General features: G+C 42.9%; 1 protein-coding gene across 1 annotated transcript in view; it reads right to left on the reverse strand.

Moving 5' to 3' along the window:
• The window catches only part of LOC121865751, a 77925-nt gene that overhangs the window by 26069 nt on the left and 32386 nt on the right, over positions 1–19470 (reverse strand). The gene's annotated exons all lie outside the window — the stretch shown is intronic.

Here is a 19470-nt window from a genome sequence, read left to right on the forward strand (position 1 = left end):
GAGAGAGAGAGAGAGAGAGAGAGAGAGAGAGAGAGAGAGAACAAGATGGCTCCCTGCTAACCAATCGCTGGTATGGATGCAGTCAGTGTGTATTGGTTCCACAACAAGCGCCTGTACGAGCGATCAGCAACGCCACTACGAGCAATTAACAACAGCTGGCGGACCACTCCACCCACGTAATAACACGCTATGGGTACTACGCCAGACGAAACCTTCTCTCCCCTTCTGCCCGTAGTGGCGTTGATTTGTAGTAATAACTTTGATTACGATATTACCGACGATGCCTTACTCCTTCCTTCCTTCCTTCCTTCCTCGTATTCATTGCTTCTTTCCTTCCTTCCTTCCTTCCTTCCTTCCTTCCTCGTATTCATTGCTTCTTTCCTCCCTTCCTTCCTTCCTCGTTTTCTTTGCGTCTTTCCTATTCCTCTTCCAATTTCTCCCTCCTCCTCCTCCTCCTCCTCCTCCTCCTCCTCCTCCTCCTCCCCCTCCCCCCCTCTACTCTACCGCCTCCTCCTCCTCCTCCTCAACCACCCACATTTCTCTTGACTTCCCTCACCCCTTCTCTTCCTTCCTTCTCCTCTTCCTTCCTCTTCCTCCTCCTCTTCTTCTTCTTCTTCTTCTTCTTCTTCCTCCTCCTCCTATTACCTCCCATCTGAAGTATTTTCAATTTAGTGAAGTGGCCCTTTCCCTTAAGTAGTACAGATTAAGGTTCGTAATAATGTTGTTGGTGAGGCAGATCCCATACTAGGGTGTGTGTGTGTGTGTGTGTGTGTGTGTGTGTGTGTGTATTAGTGTGTGTGTGTGTTCTCTCAAAGTCGCCACAGGAACAAGTCATTGGTGTAAGTCGCCCTAAGAAATGATTCAGTCGTTTGAGTCACCACAGAAATGAGTCGTTTAAATTGTGTGAGTCATTTGAGTCTAATGTTAGTCAAGAGAGTCATTTGGGTGATCGTGAGTCGTTTAGGGGTGGTCGTGTGTGTCGTTTAGGTGGTCGTGTGAGTCGTCTGGGGTGATGGAGTGAGTCGTTTGAGTCGTGTGAGTCGTGTGAGTGGTTGTATCACCCTCACTGGCCGCTTGATGACTCCTGGTCTTATTTACATACAGCCAATAAGGGTCTGATGTCCTTGTCGCCATGCATAGATTATAGAGCAGGGGATATCTCTCTCTCTCTCTCTCTCTCTCTCTCTCTCTCTCTCTCTCTCTCTCTCTCTCTCTCTCTCTCTCTCTCTCTCTGCATCGTTAGGTTAGGTAGAGTTTTAGAATAATTTTGACGCCATGTTTGCTCCACCTTTGTCTCGTAGCTGTAGTGGGCGAGTGAAAACGTGATTCTCAGGTCTCCAGTTAAGAGGGGAAGCTTTTAACTTGGGAATTAACGTTACATTTTTATCAGAGTGAAAAAGATGTAATTTTTACCACTTCAAGTAAATGGATATTTTAACTTACGAAGAGAAACAGACAGACAGAGACAAAGGAAAACGACCAAAGATAAACTGAATTACGTACACACACACACACACACACACACACACACACACACATAGACAGACAACAGATAAGTAGACAGAGATAAGAATAAAGATAAAACAAATATAATAAAAATATTAACAATCATGGCTGACATCGTCTTCCTCTCCCCCTGATCTTCCTCCTCTTTCTCTCCTCATTATGGACTTTTCTCTTCTCTCACCTCCTCTCTCCTTCCATAACCTCCCCTTCGCTCCTTCTTCCATACATCTCCCTCTTCTATTCCTCATCTAAACCTTTTCACCTACCCTCTTCCTTCCATCTTATCTCTCTCCCTATTCCCCTCCTCTCCCTTAATCTCCTCCTCCCCTCCCCTCCCCTCCCCTCACCTACCCTACCCTAACACCCCTTCCCTCCCCCTCCCTCCATTACCCATCCTCCTCCCTCTACCCCTCCCGCCCTCCCTCCCCTCCCCTCACCTCCCCACCCCCCTCCCCACCTCCCTCCTCCCCTCCCTCCCCACCCCACCCCTCCCCTCCCCCTCCCTCCCCTCCCCTCCCACCTCCCACCAACAACAGGCCCTTCAGCAAACAACAACTCAGCCAACCGTCGGAGAAAATCCTTCCATTACACCAGCATAACTTGGCAGCAATGGGAACCGGCAGCTCAAGCCCACCCACCCACCACCCTACCCCTACCCACATCCTACCCCCCCCCACACCTCCACCCCACCCCTCCTCTGTCCTTGAAAATCAAGCAAAAACACCCAACTGACTAATTTCTTCAGGGGCCATTGGTAGGTGACGTGAGATTGATGTTCCGTGGGAGAATTTAACATTAAAATGGTTTATGTGTGATAATCCCCATTTTTCACATTTTAAGGAGACGATTTGTGTTGTGGAATAGGATCGTGGTGGAATAGGATTGTGGTAGAGAATTGTGGTTTCAGGAATGGGTGGATCAACATCGTGTGGAAAGGAATGAGTTGGATGTGTAGAAATGGATACTCTCTCATGGGTAGGATATATTCACAAAGATACGTCACAAATCCTTCCTACCTGTCCCAACCCTCCTCCATTTCTTCTTAACTCTTCCCTGAGTCTACCTCCTCTCCTCCTCCGCCCTATTCCTCTTTCTCCCTCCTCCCCTTTCTTCATCCTTTTCTCTCCTTCTCTTTCTCCTCTCCTCCTGCTTCTCATTTTCCACTTTCTCGTACTCCTCTCCTCCACCCCCCCTCTCCCTACCCTTCCCCTGTCTTCCTCCCACCACTTCTCCCCACACCACGAACTTATTAACCCACCTTTAAATTATGATTATCAGACTAATTTCTCGTATAGGAAAGCTGTCACAATAACATGGTTCCCGACACTCAGAGAATCGTAGTTATTTTCACCTCTAAATAGGAATAGGAACTACATGAGAGAGAGAGAGAGAGAGAGAGAGAAAGCCCTGGTTACTTTTGACATTCCACCACCACCACCCACCACCACCACCACCACCACCACCGTCATCAATACACGTTAGAACTAAAAGTTGGACAGTAAATTGTGTCGAGAAGCTCTTAAGTGTAAACACCAAGTTTTGTTTACATATGACCACCAACCTACCACCAGGAGGGAGGGAGGGAGGGAGGAAAGAAGGATGGATGGAAGGAAGGAAGTAACGAAGGAGGGAGGGAGGGTGGAAGGAAGGAGGAAAGAAAGATGTATGGAAGGAAGTAGGGAAGGAAGAAGGGAAGGGATGGAGGGAGGAGAAGGAGGGAGAGGTAGGGAGAATAGGAGCTAGGAAAGAAAACAGGTAGGATAACAGAAGGAAAGAAAGGAAGGAAGTAAGGAAGAAAGGGAGCGAGAGAATGAGGAGGAGGGGGACGTAAGAAGGAAGGAATAAATTAAGGAAGGAAAGAAGGAAAGGACCAAGAAACTGAAGGAAGGATTGAAAGGTGATAGTAGGGAGGAAAAAGAAGAGAGGATAGGAGAAGGAATGAAGATAAGGAGGAATTGAACAAATGAACTGAACTCCAACAGTGTATTTTGCTTAACTTCTGCCGATGCAAAATTATCCACCAACAACAATATTGATATGGCTGAACCGTCTGATACCTGCAGCTGTCTTGAGAGGCACCTGAGGGACATATGTACCCCCAAAAATTATTACTATTATTATGTATCATCTGGATTAAAACAACTTAAGGATCACGTGAAGATTAGACACCCAAGATTATTTCACCTGATGATTAAAGAACGCTAACCTAATCTAACCTAATCTAATCTAATATATCTAACCTAACCTAACCTAACCTAACCTAAATTGCACTTCCTGTTTGTAATACGTGAATATATAACCCACTTTTTATACAATTTCTCTCTTCCTCCTTCTTCCTCCCTTTCTTCAATTCTCCTCCCTACCTTCCCTTCCCCCTCCCTCCCTCCCTCCCTCCCTCCCTCTCCCTCCCTCCCTCCTCCCTCCCTCCCCTCCCTCCCCACACGTGTCCTAATTGTTCCATCCAGAGTTTAAAAGAAATTGAATGAATTCCCTCCCTCCCTTCTTCCCCCCCATACCTCTCCCTTCCCCCACCTTTTAATAGGAGGAGCTAATTATGGCCTAATTGGTAAAATCTGAAACTTTCTGGTTGTGGGTGATCGTGTTAGGTGGTGATTATGTGGGTCTTCTGTCTGTCTGCTCGTCCTTTTTCTGTCTGTCTGTCTGTCTCTTTTTTTGTCTGTCTGTCTGTTTGTCTGTCTATCGCTCTGTCTGTCTTCTTGTCTGTCTGTCTGTCTGTCTCTTTTTTGTCTGTCTGTCTGTCTGTCTATCGCTCTGTCTGTCTGTCTCTTTTTGTCTGTCTGTCTGTCTGTCTGTCTATCTGCATCTCTTTGTCTGTCTGTCTGTCTTTGTATCTCTGTCTGTCTGTATCTCTGTCTGGTATGTCTGTCTGTCTGTCTATCTGTATCTCTGTGTCTCTTTGTCTGTGTATCTAATAATAATAATAATAATAATAATAATAATAATAATAATAATAATAATATAATAATAATAATAATAATAATAATAATATTAACGGTTTATTGAAATATACATTGGACATAAATGACTTATTACATACATTGGTGGTTTAACAAAAGCCTTCATTAGAGAAAGGTAAAGGAACATACAGTGAACATACAGATTAATGTAGGTGTTGAACAGCAAACTCGTAGTGTAGTAACTCCCTCCCAGATGGTGTTAGGAGGAACCTCACGTGGTCTCTGTCTGTCTGTCTGTCCTGTCTCTTCTCTGTCTCTCTGTCTGTCTTTTATTATCGTTTATCTCTGTATTTTTGTTGTCGCTTCTCTCTCTCGTGGATTATGTGAACAAAAGTAGTATAAAGGGAGAGATAAAGGAGGAAAGGAGTGGGAAAACAAAAGAGGAGAGAGACAGAGAGAGACAGAGAATTATAAAGTTAAAGAAAGATAATTAGTAAAAGAAAAGGAAGAGAATAAGTAGGAAAATAGAGAAGAAGATGAAGGAGGGTGAAGGACCTCCCCTCCCCATCCTACCCATACATAAGTTGTTTACACAGTGAAAAGTTGTTGATTACAGAAAAAAGTTGTTGATTTGTGGGAAAAGTTGTTGATTAAAGTGAAAAGTTGTTGATTTCTGGGAAAAGTTGTTGATTTGTGTGAAAAGATGTTGATTTGGGAAAGTTGTTGATTAAAGTGAAAAGTTGTTGATTTCTTGGAAAAGTTGTTGATTTGTGTGAAAAGTTGTTGATTTGTAAAAAGTTGATTTGTGTGAAAAGTTGTTGATAAAGGAAAGTTGTTGATTAGAGTGAAAAGTTATTTATTTGTGGAGTTGTTGATTAGAGTGAAAAGTTGTTGATATTAAGTGACATTGTTTGCAATGTTAGTGAACCCTTATTTACAAATTCAGTAACGACGATGTTTACAGAAGTGAACTGATACGATTCTGTTTACAATTAAGAAAATATTGTTTATAAAGTGAAAAGTGTCTGTTTGTTTTATTTTACAAAGTCGATGGAGAAAGTTTAGTAAACACTCCACGTGTTTTTGATCATCGCAACTCTCGGCCCTTATTAAATAAAGATGAAAGAGAGATCATTTGTGTGAAGCCTCATTTGAAGAATTGATCTTTAATTGAAAGACAACTTTTTGTTTCGTGAGTTAAAAGGCCGAGAAGGTTGGTGTTTATTTTTAGTTTTTTTTATTCTTGGTATGTTTCTAGGAGGGTACAGGTGGGCGTGGAATTGGTTGGGGGGAGGGAAGATTGAAGTAAGGGGGAGGAGGATGGGATTGGGGGGTGAAAGAAAGAAAGAAAGATGGGGGGGAGGGGGATGGAAGGATGGAGGAGATGAGGATCGGAGTGATGGAGGGAGGGGAGGAGGATGGGAGGTGGGAGGACCGAAGTGGGATCAGGTGGGAGGAGGGAGGGAAAAAAGAAGGGGAAAGAAAGGCAGATGGGGGAAGGAGGATTGGATTAAGAGAAGGAGGGAGTGAGGAGGAGAGGAATCCTGGAAAAAATATAAAATAATATATATATATATATATATATATATATATATATATATATATATATATATATATATATATATATATATATATATATATGTGTGTGTGTGTGTGTGTGTGTGTGTGTGTGTGAAAATTCATTTAAGGGTTCGCTTTTGTCTGAGTACTGATTTTTATCCATAGCCACAGTTTCTTAAAACACACACACACACACACACACACCGATTATCCAAAAGTATCCTATCAATTTAAAACCTCCTCATGAAACACAAAACCTGCTGACACCTGCTATTCTCTGTCTCGTTGAACCCTTGTCTGTCCTCCATAGAAGCCTACACTGACACACGCCTTGGAACACAGTGGAAGAACCACAGCGAGGAGGAGGACAAACTTACACTCATGCTGCAGTTATTGGAACAACGGCGCTGGTAACTAGATTTACCCTCCAAACTTTGTGACTGTGTGTGTGTGTGTACCCCTTGCTAGTGTCGACCGTGCACCAGGTATGACACGCCCTCCTCCTCCACCCCTACCCCCACCCCCCCACCCCACCATTCCCCGTCCCCCCACCCACCAATACCTCTACTAAAGCTTGGGCCATAACAACCTTTTTTGTCAAAATGTGGCAGCTAGGGCTCACTATTAAGGCCGTATGGGTAATCTTCTTAATGTCTTGCTGCTCTCTCAGAAGTCCATTCTAATATGCAGGGGTGTGATAGAGTGATCAGGTGGGTCTCTCTCTCTCTCTCTCTCTCTCTCTCTCTCTCTCTCTCTCTCTCTCTCCTCTCTCTCTCTCTCTCTCTCTCTATGATTCTAGGCATTACCCACACAAGCAGGTTATCACCCATTAAGTTAACACACACACATCTCTCTCTCTCTCTCTCTCTCTCTCTCTCTCTAAAGTCTCAAGACACTGTTTTCAATTTGCTGGAGGATTACACTGAAGTTAATACTCCAAAAGCTCGAGGAAGACTTAATATTGTCCAGTGAGTGGCCGAGTCAACCATGCTGAGTAACACTTAGTATCTGGAGTGCCACTTGAGGTCCCGGAGAGCCTAAGAACCAGGTTGGGACTCTACAGTAAAATCCTGAAGGAGTAGCATAAAAAAGTGACACACACACACACACACACACACACACACACACACACACACACACACACACACACACACACGTGTCTCCATGACCCCGTGGTCCTCTCATATCAACACCTACAGACAGGTTACTGACAGACTGCATTTCACACAGTATGGCAAGAGCACCAGGCCGGGGCCACAACTGTAATTATAATAATTTGTATGTTCAGTTCATGTTCCTTCTCCTTTCAGTAATGAAAGCTTTTGTTAAACGACCTACCCACCCCATGTCTTTGTAAGTAATAAATAATTTTTATCTAATGTATATTTTCAGCCTTCAGCCTGCCGAACTTTTTCAGTAAACCGTTAATTATTATTATTATTATTATTATTACACACACACACACACACACATACACGAGTCGAATGGGTCAAAGACATCAGTTTTTCAGGTGACACACGACCATATTATTGATTATTGTACAGTATTTCATTTCATACTGCTAGGACCAGAGGAGAGAGAATGGCAATAATGAATAAGTGAGCAAACGAAAAGAGAATTAAATTGATAGCCAGGATTGAGTTTCCACATCTCGCCACCCTCCCTCTTCAACCTCCCATTCCCTCCCTAATTTGCACTTTTCTCCTGCAATCTACAACCACCACCCCTTTCCCGTACAACCGACGTGCTCCTCTCTCTTCCCTTACCCTCCCCCCCTGTCCTCCCCCTATTTCCCCCTCTCCCTCTGGCCTTATACCTTTCCCTGCTCCTCTTTCTGGTTCTTTCTCTTCTTCCTCCTCCCCTTGTCTCTCTCCATCTCCCTTACTCATTTTTTTTCCATTTTTACCCCTTTTCCCCTCTCCTTTCCTCCTTTCCTCTCTTTTCTTACCCCTCTCCTTCCCTCTTCGTCCTCCCTGCTTCTTCGTCCTCCCTGTCTCCCCTCCGTCGGATAGTGAGTTCTATAAAATGATGTCTCCAGCGTGACCGTCCGGCTGGTTCAAACATTAAGGCAAACAATGGCCCGGTACTCACCCAAACAACTGACTCGAAATGGAGTGCTCGTGCGGGGACGGAGCGACGACAAAACGACATTAAACTCGGTCCCTTAGTCTCAGAGATCCCTACATCAATTTTCTTTTTCACTATCCTTGATTTAGACATTAAGTTATCCTGATTTGGGTAGAGAACGTAGAGAAAGCATATCTAGTGTTTAGGTAGAATCTAGATATCTTGATTTAGGTATTAGAGAACGCATCTTGTATTACGGTAGAGTCTAGGCGTATTTTCTTCACCATTTTAATCGATATCTTTATGCTAGGAGTTTGTATACAGACTTTCTTAAAGACAAGGTTGCCGGTCCTGGGGTGGGGAAGGGGGTAGGGGGGGGGAGGGAATCGCGCCGTGTCCAGCTGGTGGGGGGGATGGATAAGGGGGAGGGGGATTCGGACGTAGAAGCTTTTGGGAATCTGAGGGCCGGGGTAGGGGACAGAGATTCGGGTTTTATTGCTGTTTGGAGTAGGAGGTTCTGAGGTGGACCCGTTGAGAGAGGGAGAAGGTCATGGGCTTCCCTCCTCTTCTTCTTCCTCCTCTTCCTCCTCTTCCTCCTCTCCCCCACCCGGAAATGACGAGGATGGCGCTACTAAGGAAGAAACCGTATTGAGGAGAGCACGGGTTATGGACTTCTTCTTTTCCATCTTCCTTATTCCTCCTTCCTTCTTTCTTCGGTCTTCTATTTCCTTCCTTCATTCTTTCTTTTTTTTCTTCCCATACCACCTCTTTTTCATGGTGAGATTGCAGAGGGTCTTGGACGAGGAAAAGAAGTGGGTTAGGTGAGGTAAGGTAAGGTTAGAATTTGGTTAGGTTAGGTTAGGTTAGCTTAGGTTAGGTTAAGTTTGGTTAGATTTTATTAGGTTAGGTTAGGTTACGGTCTATCAGGTCCAGAACCCATTAAGATGATAAGTCTATCGTCCTGTCCTCCCGTTCACACACACACACACACACAGGTACGCTGGAGATAGGTGTTTATTTAGGACAGGTACGAGGGAGGTTCTGTGTGTCAGTAAAATATAAGTGTTGTTTGTTTTCTGTACCTACGAAACTTTTACTGGTGTGTGAAGTTTAGAAACCACGCGTTCAGTTAAAAAGAGCAAATCAGAGTATAATGTGTGGCTCTGAATTAACAGATATGAAGAAAGGGACAGAGGGAAAGAAAAAAGGAGAAAGGAGGAGAGAGAAAGAGAAAATGGAAAAGGAGGAGAGAGAAAGAGAAAATGGGAAAGGAGGAGAGAGAAAGAAAAAAAGGAGAAAAGAGAGAATAAGAATGAATGTATCAATAAGAGCTGGACAAAGAAAAAAATACCAGATTTAAGTTTTCTAAATTGTAATCTGTAGCCAAATGCACAAGGGGGGTAGGGGTGGGGAAATTAAGGGGTGGGGGGGTGAAGAGAAGCATTTAGGTACCTCCTCCCACCCCTCTTAGTTCAGACGTTAGTGAGCATTATCGAGGCTATTTACATATTCTTACCAAATTCCAGCTCCCTGTCTCAAAAACCGCGGCGGTGAATAACAAAGAAACAGACAATTTATGTGTTTTTAATGAGAGCTGGGATCCACCTTTGGGCGTGGGTGACCGACCACTCAGGGTTAAAACTCTACCATATGCTACAAATTCCTTTCCTTCCCCGCAGAAAATTCCTCCTTGGTGACACTTCTTGGATGAATGCACATCTCTATGGCGTCTTTCAGCTCTCTGTCTTCAAAACTATAGCCGTCCATAGGGAAAACACACACACACACACACACACACACACACACACACACACACACACACACACACACACACACACACACACACACACACACACAGTGCTTTAAAAATACGAGCAAATAAAATATACGGTAAACAAAAAAAATATACATTAAGAATAAGATAAAGATATTACACACGTCTAACAAATACACTAGAACACAAATAAAACAAACATAAAATACACGACAAGCAAACAAACATAAAAGAATAGGGCAAATAAGAGAAACTGTCAACCAGAAATAAAAGCCCTCAATCAAGGCAGGAAATACAACCTGGCTACCTGACAGCCAATGAGAGACCCAGGTAATAACGATCATTAACCGCAAGAACAAGTTACATACAATTCTCAACTAACTTATACACTGGTGATTCTTAATTGTTTTTTATTTGAAAGAAGAAAATAACACATATTACCTAGGTGAAATTTATATATATACAGGGTGATGGAAAAATAGAATGTCCTGATTTTAAATAGATATGTATTATGATCTGGGTGTTCATTTTTGGTCACCCTGTATAATCGTTTGATATAATTATACAGTTGGGTATATTACTGTTTATGTTTCTCTATAACAAGTGAATTTTTTACTCAACAAATGATCTTAGTGTAATAGACTCTCTCTCTCTCTCTCTCTCTCTCTCTCTCTCTCTCTCTCTCTCTCTCTCTCTCTCTCTCTCTCTCTCTCTCTCTCTCTCCTCTCTCTCTTCCTCTCTCTCTCTCTCTCTCTCTCTCTCTCTCTCTCTCTCTCTCTCTCTCTCTCTCTCTCTCTCAGGGTACAGTTTGTGAGTTATATGTTATAATCTGAGGGAGTAGTTTATTATTAAAAATACAGACAGGAGTTAGTTCGCAAGTCACCGCTCTGCCTCCCACACGCATACACACACACACACACACACACACACACACACACACACACACACACACACACACACACACACACACCTCAATAATTAAATTCCCTCTGTTCAGTAATCACGTAGCGTAATTATGCGCCAACTTCTCATTATTTATTTGTTATTATTACTTTCATTAGTGGCGCGAAAGGTGAGGTAATTCTTGTGATTTGTGTGTGTGTGTGTGTGTGTGTGTGTGTGTTTATACTGTACTTTTTTATTCTATGTGATTTACGGGCATTAAATGATTCCCCATGAGGCAGCAACTTTTAATTCATTCATTAGTACATGATTAGGGTTCACTTATGAGCCCACGAACCCGGGTTTATTCGTGTGCTTCAAATGAATACGAATCCATTGAATCCTTATGTTAACGAACCCATTGAATCCTTATGTTAACGAACCCATTGAAGCCATAAGTTAACGAAGCCAATGAATCAATACATCCACGAATCGGGTTCATTCATTTTTTACCGAACCAGATTCATTCAGAGATTTGCGATTCGAATTTATTGTTTTCTTTACTAAAATAGATTCGTGGATTATATTGGTTTTATTTATAATACACGTAACAAAATACAGCCACTTGAGCGGGAGAAGAAAATACAACTATACAAGATAATACAAATTATTAAAAATATCCAAAATTTTTATATAAATTCACACGTTTGGTAATAACCCTCAAAATTTATATTAAATGTACACACACACACACACACACACACTAAACTTTGGTATAAATATTCAGAGGATAAAACACAAGCGTCAGGGTGAACGGGAAGGAACAGTGTGTGTATATTAATGCGTGGAATGTTTGTGGATAGATAAATAATGATGTTCTTTTGGTTCCTCTATGGATAATTTCTTATACGTTTGGAGGCGTTTGGTAACTTCATCTTCAAGTGGTGTTGCCCTCTTTTTGTTCTTGTTTATTTTTCGGTATTATATTTTATTTTAGTGGTTGAATGTGGGTGGGCCAAGTCCGTAGACCTGCTAGTGGGTCTCTCTCTCTCTCTCATACTGCCCGTCAACCCCATCCCTCCCCATCCCTCCACATTTTCTGTCGACATCCCTCCCTCCCTCCCTCCCTCAGCGAGATGTGACACCCAGTTATCGACACCAATCAGTGCAGTGACATTTATTACCCCCCAAACGCCCATGACTGGCTAATCATCTTTTAACTTTTCAGCTGAATGAGGATTGGTAATGGTTGTTGTTTCGGTAGATGGATTGTGATTGTTAGTAGATATAGTGGTAGATGGATTGTAGATGTAGTGGTAGATGATTTAGGTAGTGTAGCCAGGTAGTGTAGGTCATAGATAAGGTAGATGGTTGTAACTGGCCAGACCTCCTTCATTGCAGACGGCCCCCCCACACACATGAGAGGACACCTCCCCTAAGGACGAATCAGTAATTATTTACCCCTTCAGTTCAAATACCTGTGAGAAATTACCTCCTGGGTTTCTTCTATCCCTGTGAGAAATTACCTCTGGGTTCTTCTATCCCTGTGAAATTACCTCCTGGGTTTCTTCTATCCCTGTAAGAATTACCTCTGGGTTTCTTCTATCCCTGTGAGAATTACCTCTGGGTTTCTTCTGTCCTGTGAGAATTACCTCTGGGTTTCTTCCATCCCTGCTTAAGAATCCTCTGGGTTTCTTCTATCCCTGTGAGAATTACCTCCTGGGTTTCTTCCATCCTGTAGGCATTTACCCTCTGGGTTTCTTCTATCCCTGTGAGAGAATTACCTCTGGGTTTCTTCCATCCCTGTAAATTACCTCTGGAGTTCTTCTATCCATGTGAGAATTACCTCTGGGTTTCTTCCATCCCTGTAGAGTGCCTCTGGGTTTCTTCTATCCATGTGAGAATTACCTCTAGGTTTCTTCCATCCCTGTAAGAATTACCTCTGGGTTTCTTCTATCCTCGTAGGGAGTACCACTGGGTTTCTTCTATCCCCTGTGAGAATTACCTCTGGGTTTGCTTCTATCCCTGTAAGTGCCTCTGGGTTTCTTCTATCCTGTGAGAGTGCCTGCTCTGGGTTCTTCTATCCTGTGAGGAATTACCTCTGGGTTTCTTCTATCCCTGTGAGAATTACCTCTGGGTTTCTTCTATCCTGTGAGAATTACCTCTGGGTTTCTTCTATCCCTGTGAGAATTACCTCTGGGTTTCTTCTATCCCTGTGAGAATTACCTCTGGGTTTCTTCTATCCCTGTGAGAATTACCTCTGGGTTTCTTCTATCCTTGTGAGAATTACCTCTGAGTTTCTTCTATCCCTGTGAGAATTACCTCTGGGTTTCTTCTATCCCTGTGAGAATTACCTCTGGGTTTCTTTTATCCCTGTGAGAATTACCTCTGGGTTTCTTCTATCCCTGTGAGAATTACCTCTGGGTTTCTTCTATCCCTGTGAGAATTACCTCTGGGTTTCTTCTATCCCTGTGAGAATTACCTCTGGGTTTCTTCTATCCCTGTGAGAATTACCTCTGGGTTTCTTCTATCCTTGTGAGAATTACCTCTGAGTTTCTTCTATCCCTGTGAGAATTACCTCTGGGTTTCTTCTATCCCTGTGAGAATTACCTCTGGGTTTCTTTTATCCCTGTGAGAATTACCTCTGGGTTTCTTCTATCCCTGTGAGAATTACCTCTGGGTTTTCTTCTGTCCTGTGAGAAATTACATAAGGTTTCTTCCATCCCTGTAAAGAATTACCTCTGGGTTTCTTCTATCCTGTTATTACCTCTGGGTTTCTTCCATCCCTGTAAGAATTACCTCTGGGTTTCTTCTATCCATGTGAGAAATTACCTCTGGGTTTCTTCCATCCCTAACCAAGTGCCTCTGGGTTTCTTCTATCCATGTGAATTACCTCTGGTTCTTCCATCCCCTGTAAGGAGTACCTCCTGGGTTTCTATCCCTGTGAAATTACCTCTGGGTTTCTTCTATCCCTGTGAGAATTACCTCTGGGTTTCTTCTATCCCTGTAAGAGAATTACCTCTGGGTTTCTTCTATCCTGTAGGAAATTACCTCTGGGTTTCTTCTATCCCTGTAGAGATACCTCTGGGTTTCTTCTATCCCTGTAAAAATTACCTCCTGGGTTTTCTTCCATCCCTGTAGGAGTACCTCTGGGTTTCTTCTATCCCTGTGAGAATTACCTCCCTGGGTTTCTTCCATCCCCTGTAAGAGAATTACACTCAGGTTTCTTCTATCCCTGTGAGAGTACCTCTGGGTTTCTTCTATCCCTGTGAGAGAGAATTACCTCTGGGTTTTCTTCTTCTATCCTGTGAGAATTACCTCCTGGGTTTCTTCTATCCCTGTGAAATTACCTCTGGGTTTGCTTCTATCCCTGTGAGAATTACCTCCTGGGTTTCTTCTATCCCTGTGAGAATTACCTCTGGGTTTCTTCTATCCCTGTGAGAATTACCTCTGGGTTTCTTCTATCCCTGTGAGAATTACCTCTGGGTTTCTTCTATCCCTGTGAGAATTACCTCTGGGTTTCTTCTATCCCTGTGAGAATTACATTACGTTTAAAATCGCTTGAAAAGGATAATTAGAATTTATCTGGTATATTTTTGTGGATTAGAACGTTTATTTAAGTTTATTTTAGTAGATTAAATCGTTTCTTCAGGTTTATTCCAGTGACTTTAAGCGTTTCTTCAAGTTTATTCCAGTGACTTTAAGCTTTTCTTCAAGTTTATTCCAGTGACTTTAAGCTTTTCTTCAAGTTTATTCCAGTGACTTTAAGCTTTTCTTCAAGTTTAATACAATGAATCATAAAACATTTTTCAAGTTTATTTATGGCAAAAAGTCTTTATATTACAAGAATTTGATCTTTTTGTTGTTGAATTTTAATTGTTACAGAACAGATTAAATAGATCTTTGGATGTTTATTGGCAATAGAGTGTATTTGTAAATATTTAATTGTTTCATTATATTTAGGGATGAAGGAAGAATGGAGGAGGAAGGGGGAGACTTAGCTGGTGGAGAAGAATATAAGAGTTTATTTTTTAACAATAATATTTGTTCGTGGAGAATTTTTTTTAAGAAATAAATTAAGAAAATTAATTATAGGAGAAGTAACAGGAAATATAATGTGTTTTGTTTCTGGGTTTTTTTTTTTACTTTTTATATTAATATGAAAAATTACTGTTTATTTTGCATATGAAGTAGAGTCATTTGTTTTTGTCTTAGATATTAATTGTAGGATGTGTGTGTGTGTGTGTGTGTGTGTGTGTGTGTGTGTGTGTGTGTGTGTGTGTGTGTGTGTGTTGTTTGACACGTTATGTCAAGGGAATAAGGAGGAGGGAAAGGGAGGGATGCGGTGGAGAAGGAGGAGGAGGAGGAGGAGAAAGAAAAAGGTAGAAAGAGGAGGAGATGGTGGTGGGAGGTGCCACTCTGCCACTGTGGTGTGATCCATTCTGGTCTCGTTGTATCTCGGAGTTTCATTCAATATTTCAAAGATACGCGTCGGACACCAGCCGCTGCCCCTCCCCCTCCCCCTCCCCCCCTCTCCCCCAACATACCCTGGATGCTGCATAAAGCCTGCAGTTGACCGTCTACCTCGCAGACATAGACACACACACACACACAGACACACACGTACACGGGCGTACACTCACACCTCCATATTCGTGTACGTTTGTGCGTATTTACATTTAACACACAAGTACAAACGCACACTGTATACACACATACTCACGCGCCCGTACACACACTTGCACAAATACACATTCATATATATATATATATATATATATATATATATATATATATATATATATATACACAGATGCGCATACAAAATAGCTACTCTCATGTACGGACTCTCTCTCTCTCTCTCTCTCTCTCTCTCTCTCTCCTCTCTCTCTCTCTCTCTCTCTCTCTCTCTCTCTCTCTCTCTCTCTCTCTCTCTCTCTGACAGTAAAGAGGAACAGAGAAGAAAGAACGACCAGGTTGAAGCAATAAACTGTGGTTGGCCATCGGTGTCATGGCGGCGGGCCAGCGTGTCCAATACTGACACCTCTCGTTACTGCTGATGTCCTCCGGGGCTGTTGTGGCTGTTATGGCTGCTGTTACGGCTGTTATGGCTGCTGTTACGGCTGTTATGGCGGAAGGTATAGTTGTTATGGCGTCTATTATGGCTGTTATAGAGGCTGTTATGGCTGTTGTGACGACTATTATGGCTGTTATGGCGGCTTTTTATGGCTGTTATAGCGGCTGTTATGGGGGTTTTTATGGCTGTTATGTTGGCTTTTATGGCTGCTATAGCGGCTGTTATGGCTGTTGTAGTGGCTGTCTGTCTGTCAGAATCGTCGAGTAACATTACAGTTTAATCTCCTGGTTGTGATCTATATCGTATAGGTCAAGAATTGTGACCTTGACTTACTGACCTTCATTGCATGGGGTCAAATGAGGTCAACCACTGCTACCTTCTTGTCGACCAATCACGTCTCATTAACAGCTATGTAGTTGACCCTTGTTGTTGTTGTTTTTTTGACCTCTTTGGCCTTTGACCTTAAAGGGTAAATTTGACATAATAAGCGAGCATTTAATACCTGGTTTAATGTATATATAAACCACTATCTATACAAATTACATATACATTATTTTTATTCTAGGTGTGAAAGTATATACATATCTATACATCATTCTCATGTATGTATGAATAATGAAGGATGTAAACACGCACGTTGTATTTAGTTTTATCATTGTGGTTTAATGTAGAAGGAATATTAATCACGTCTTTTTTTTTTGGTGTATATATATATTGTTGTGTTTTAGTGTGTGTGTGTGCTGATAGAATCCCTCCTAGTGGCGTCCCTGCTAGAAGAGTATGTTCCTGCTTGTCGAGAGTATGTTCCTGCTTGTCGAGAGTGTTCCTGCTAGTAGAGAATGTCCCTGCTAGTAGTGTCCCTGCTTGTAGAGAGTGTCCCTGCTAGTAGTGTCCCTGCTTGTAGAGAGTGTCCCTGCTAATAGAGAGTGTCCCTTCTAGGAGAGAATGTTCCTACTTTTGTGAATATCCCTGCTAGTAGAGAGTGTCTCTACGTTTCGTGTGTTCCCCTTGCTAGTATAGATTCTCCCTGCTAGTATCTTGTTGACATGGATACGAGGTATAGTAGTCTCATGGCCACACTGACTCGGGTCTAGTGTGGAGAACCTTACTCGCTCACCAAATATTTGATCGAGAACGTGTACCGTAGGCTGGGGATAGAGACCGTGTACCGTAGGCTGGGGATAGAGACCGTGTACCGTAGGCTGGGGATAGAGACCGTGTACTGTAGGCTGGGGATAGAGACCGTGTACCGTAGGCTGGGGATAGAGACCGTGTACCGTAGGCTGGGGATAGAGACCGTATACCGTAGGCTAGGGATAGAGACCGTGTACCGTAGGCTGGGGATAGAGACCGTGTACCGTAGGCTAGGGATAGAGACCGTGTACCGTAGGCTGGGGATAGAGACCGTGTACCGTAGGCTGGGGATAGAGACCGTGTACCGTAGGCTAGGGATAGAGACCGTGTACCGTAGGCTGGGGATAGAGACCGTGTACCGTAGGCTGGGAATGAAGACGCCCCAGCCAGTGAAGAGTGGATCATGAGCGATGCTTAAATAATTGGTGGTCGTGTGACTCGATCTATATTTCCAGCTTGTTTCTTTTATTGTCGATTTTTCTTTATTTTTCTCATTTGGAAAAGAATAAATGGGGATTCTCAGGACGACAATGGTATAGAGTGATGCAGGGGACTCGGTTCTCTAACTAGTCATATTTCTTGATGCAAATAGATAATGCTAATCTGTAGGGGAGGGGATTGGGGTCCTGACTGTCATTCGTAGCAAGTGATTCGAGTCGCTGAAATCACCCACGAGTAGTTATTTCAGCAGTAGGGTTTGAAGATGCAATACATATACTGAAATATTGACCCAAAATAAACTGATATTTTTTATGGGTGTCAGGACTGAAAGAGTATTTATATGCAGTGGTGAGAAATGGCCTTTTGAGCCTGTGATAACGTGAACCACAGCAGATCAAGATGTGAGGGAGAGTGTAGGTGTGGGTTGGTGGGTCCAGATGTGTGCACCACTGACTGACGCGGCAACACATAGTAGATCCGTGGTTGGGTCAGAGAGCTGGAGGGAAAGAACAGCTGGGGATTGAAAAAGATATCACAGTATCTTTATTCCAAGCGACAATGACGACCACAGAGAAAAGACGATATAGCTACGTGAACTGAAGAATGTAAACCGTATCGATGAATGCGTTTTAGCTATTGATGCTGTAGAAATGTAAACTTAAAGATAAAAATATTTGTTGAATAAATCTAATACCAATTTTTTGTTTAGCAGCGTCTGACAATGTGATGATTTTAATAACATTCCGACATTAACCATACTGTCTTAGGCACCTTGGTAAATGGTGGTATGGCAGTCTTACTTATGCTCAAAAGCCAATACGAGAGAGTTAGACAATTCCAGAGACAAATTACGAACTCTTACAATACCAACGTGGTCAAAATCCTCCTCGTATTTGTTTATCGTCAATGGGTGTAGGAGGGAGGTGTGTAGTCCCGGGAGAACTTCACATCGCTAATGAGGGCTACCTGTCCACCTTCCGCCCAGGTAGATACTTGGAGGAGTCTTCTGATAACAACGTGAGGGATAAAGATAAGGCAATGGATCTGTCGACTCTCTCTCTCTCTCTCTCTCTCTCTCTCTCTCTCTCTCTCTCTCTCTCTCTCTCTCTCTCTCTCTCTCTCTCTCTCTCTCTTCTCCATCCCACCTTCTTCCCCCCCCTTCTTCCCCCCCCTTCTCTTCTCCCCACTCCCCCTTCCCATCTCTTCCCAGAATTATTTATCTCGACACTGTGTAAAAATCATCTCACTGAGACTCAAAACATTCTAAACAGCTTCTTTATCAGAGAGTAAAAAAAGAATATGAGAAGTCTTAATCCAAGTTGGTGGAAAAGTGTTATTATCCAATTTCCGAGAGCACCCAGTTGACCATTAGCCGTTCTTAAGGCTACGGCCCCCAAGTATTTCAACCCAGTGAGAACAGTGGTTTAGCCCTTTGATGATGATGATGATGATGATGATGATGATGGTGGTTTAACTCTTTGATGATGTTAATGGCTAATCCCTCTGAGGACGATGGTTTTAGTCTCCCTTTCCCTTTTCCCTAATCTTCCTTTCCTGTTCCCCTCACATCCGTCAGCTCTCAGCTCCTCTCACCTTCCTTCAACTCCCCTCAACTCCCTTCACTTTCCCTCACCTTCCCTCCCCTTCTCTCCACAAAAACACCACCAGCTTAAAACAAGAGAATCCAACAGTCCCAAACATAGCACCCCCACCTCGAGCCAACGCCGGAAATAGTTATCCCTCGAAAAGAAAGTTTCCCTGAGAGCTGAGTCCCAATTTCCACTTATTGTATACAGTATGAACTTAACTCTGCTCCTAACTATCCCGGGGTGGTGGTGGTGGTGGTGGTGAGTTAGTATGGTGATAGTGGTGGTGGTGTTGGGGGTGGTGATAGTGGTGAAGAGCTGATTCAGTAGGTGGTAATAGTAGTGGTAATGGTGGTAGTATTAGTGGTAATTGTAGTAGTAGTAGTGGTTGGTTGTGATGATGATAACAGTGGTGATGGTAGAAGTAGTGGTAGTAGTAGTGGTCGTGATGGTGGTAGTAGTAGTGGTTGGTTGTGATGATGATAACAGTGGTGATGGTAGAAGTAGTGGTAGTAGTAGTGGTCG

The sequence above is a fragment of the Homarus americanus genome, unplaced genomic scaffold (genome assembly GCF_018991925.1).
Source record: "Homarus americanus isolate GMGI-L3 unplaced genomic scaffold, GMGI_Hamer_2.0 scaffold2235, whole genome shotgun sequence".
Taxonomy (NCBI): domain Eukaryota; kingdom Metazoa; phylum Arthropoda; class Malacostraca; order Decapoda; family Nephropidae; genus Homarus; species Homarus americanus.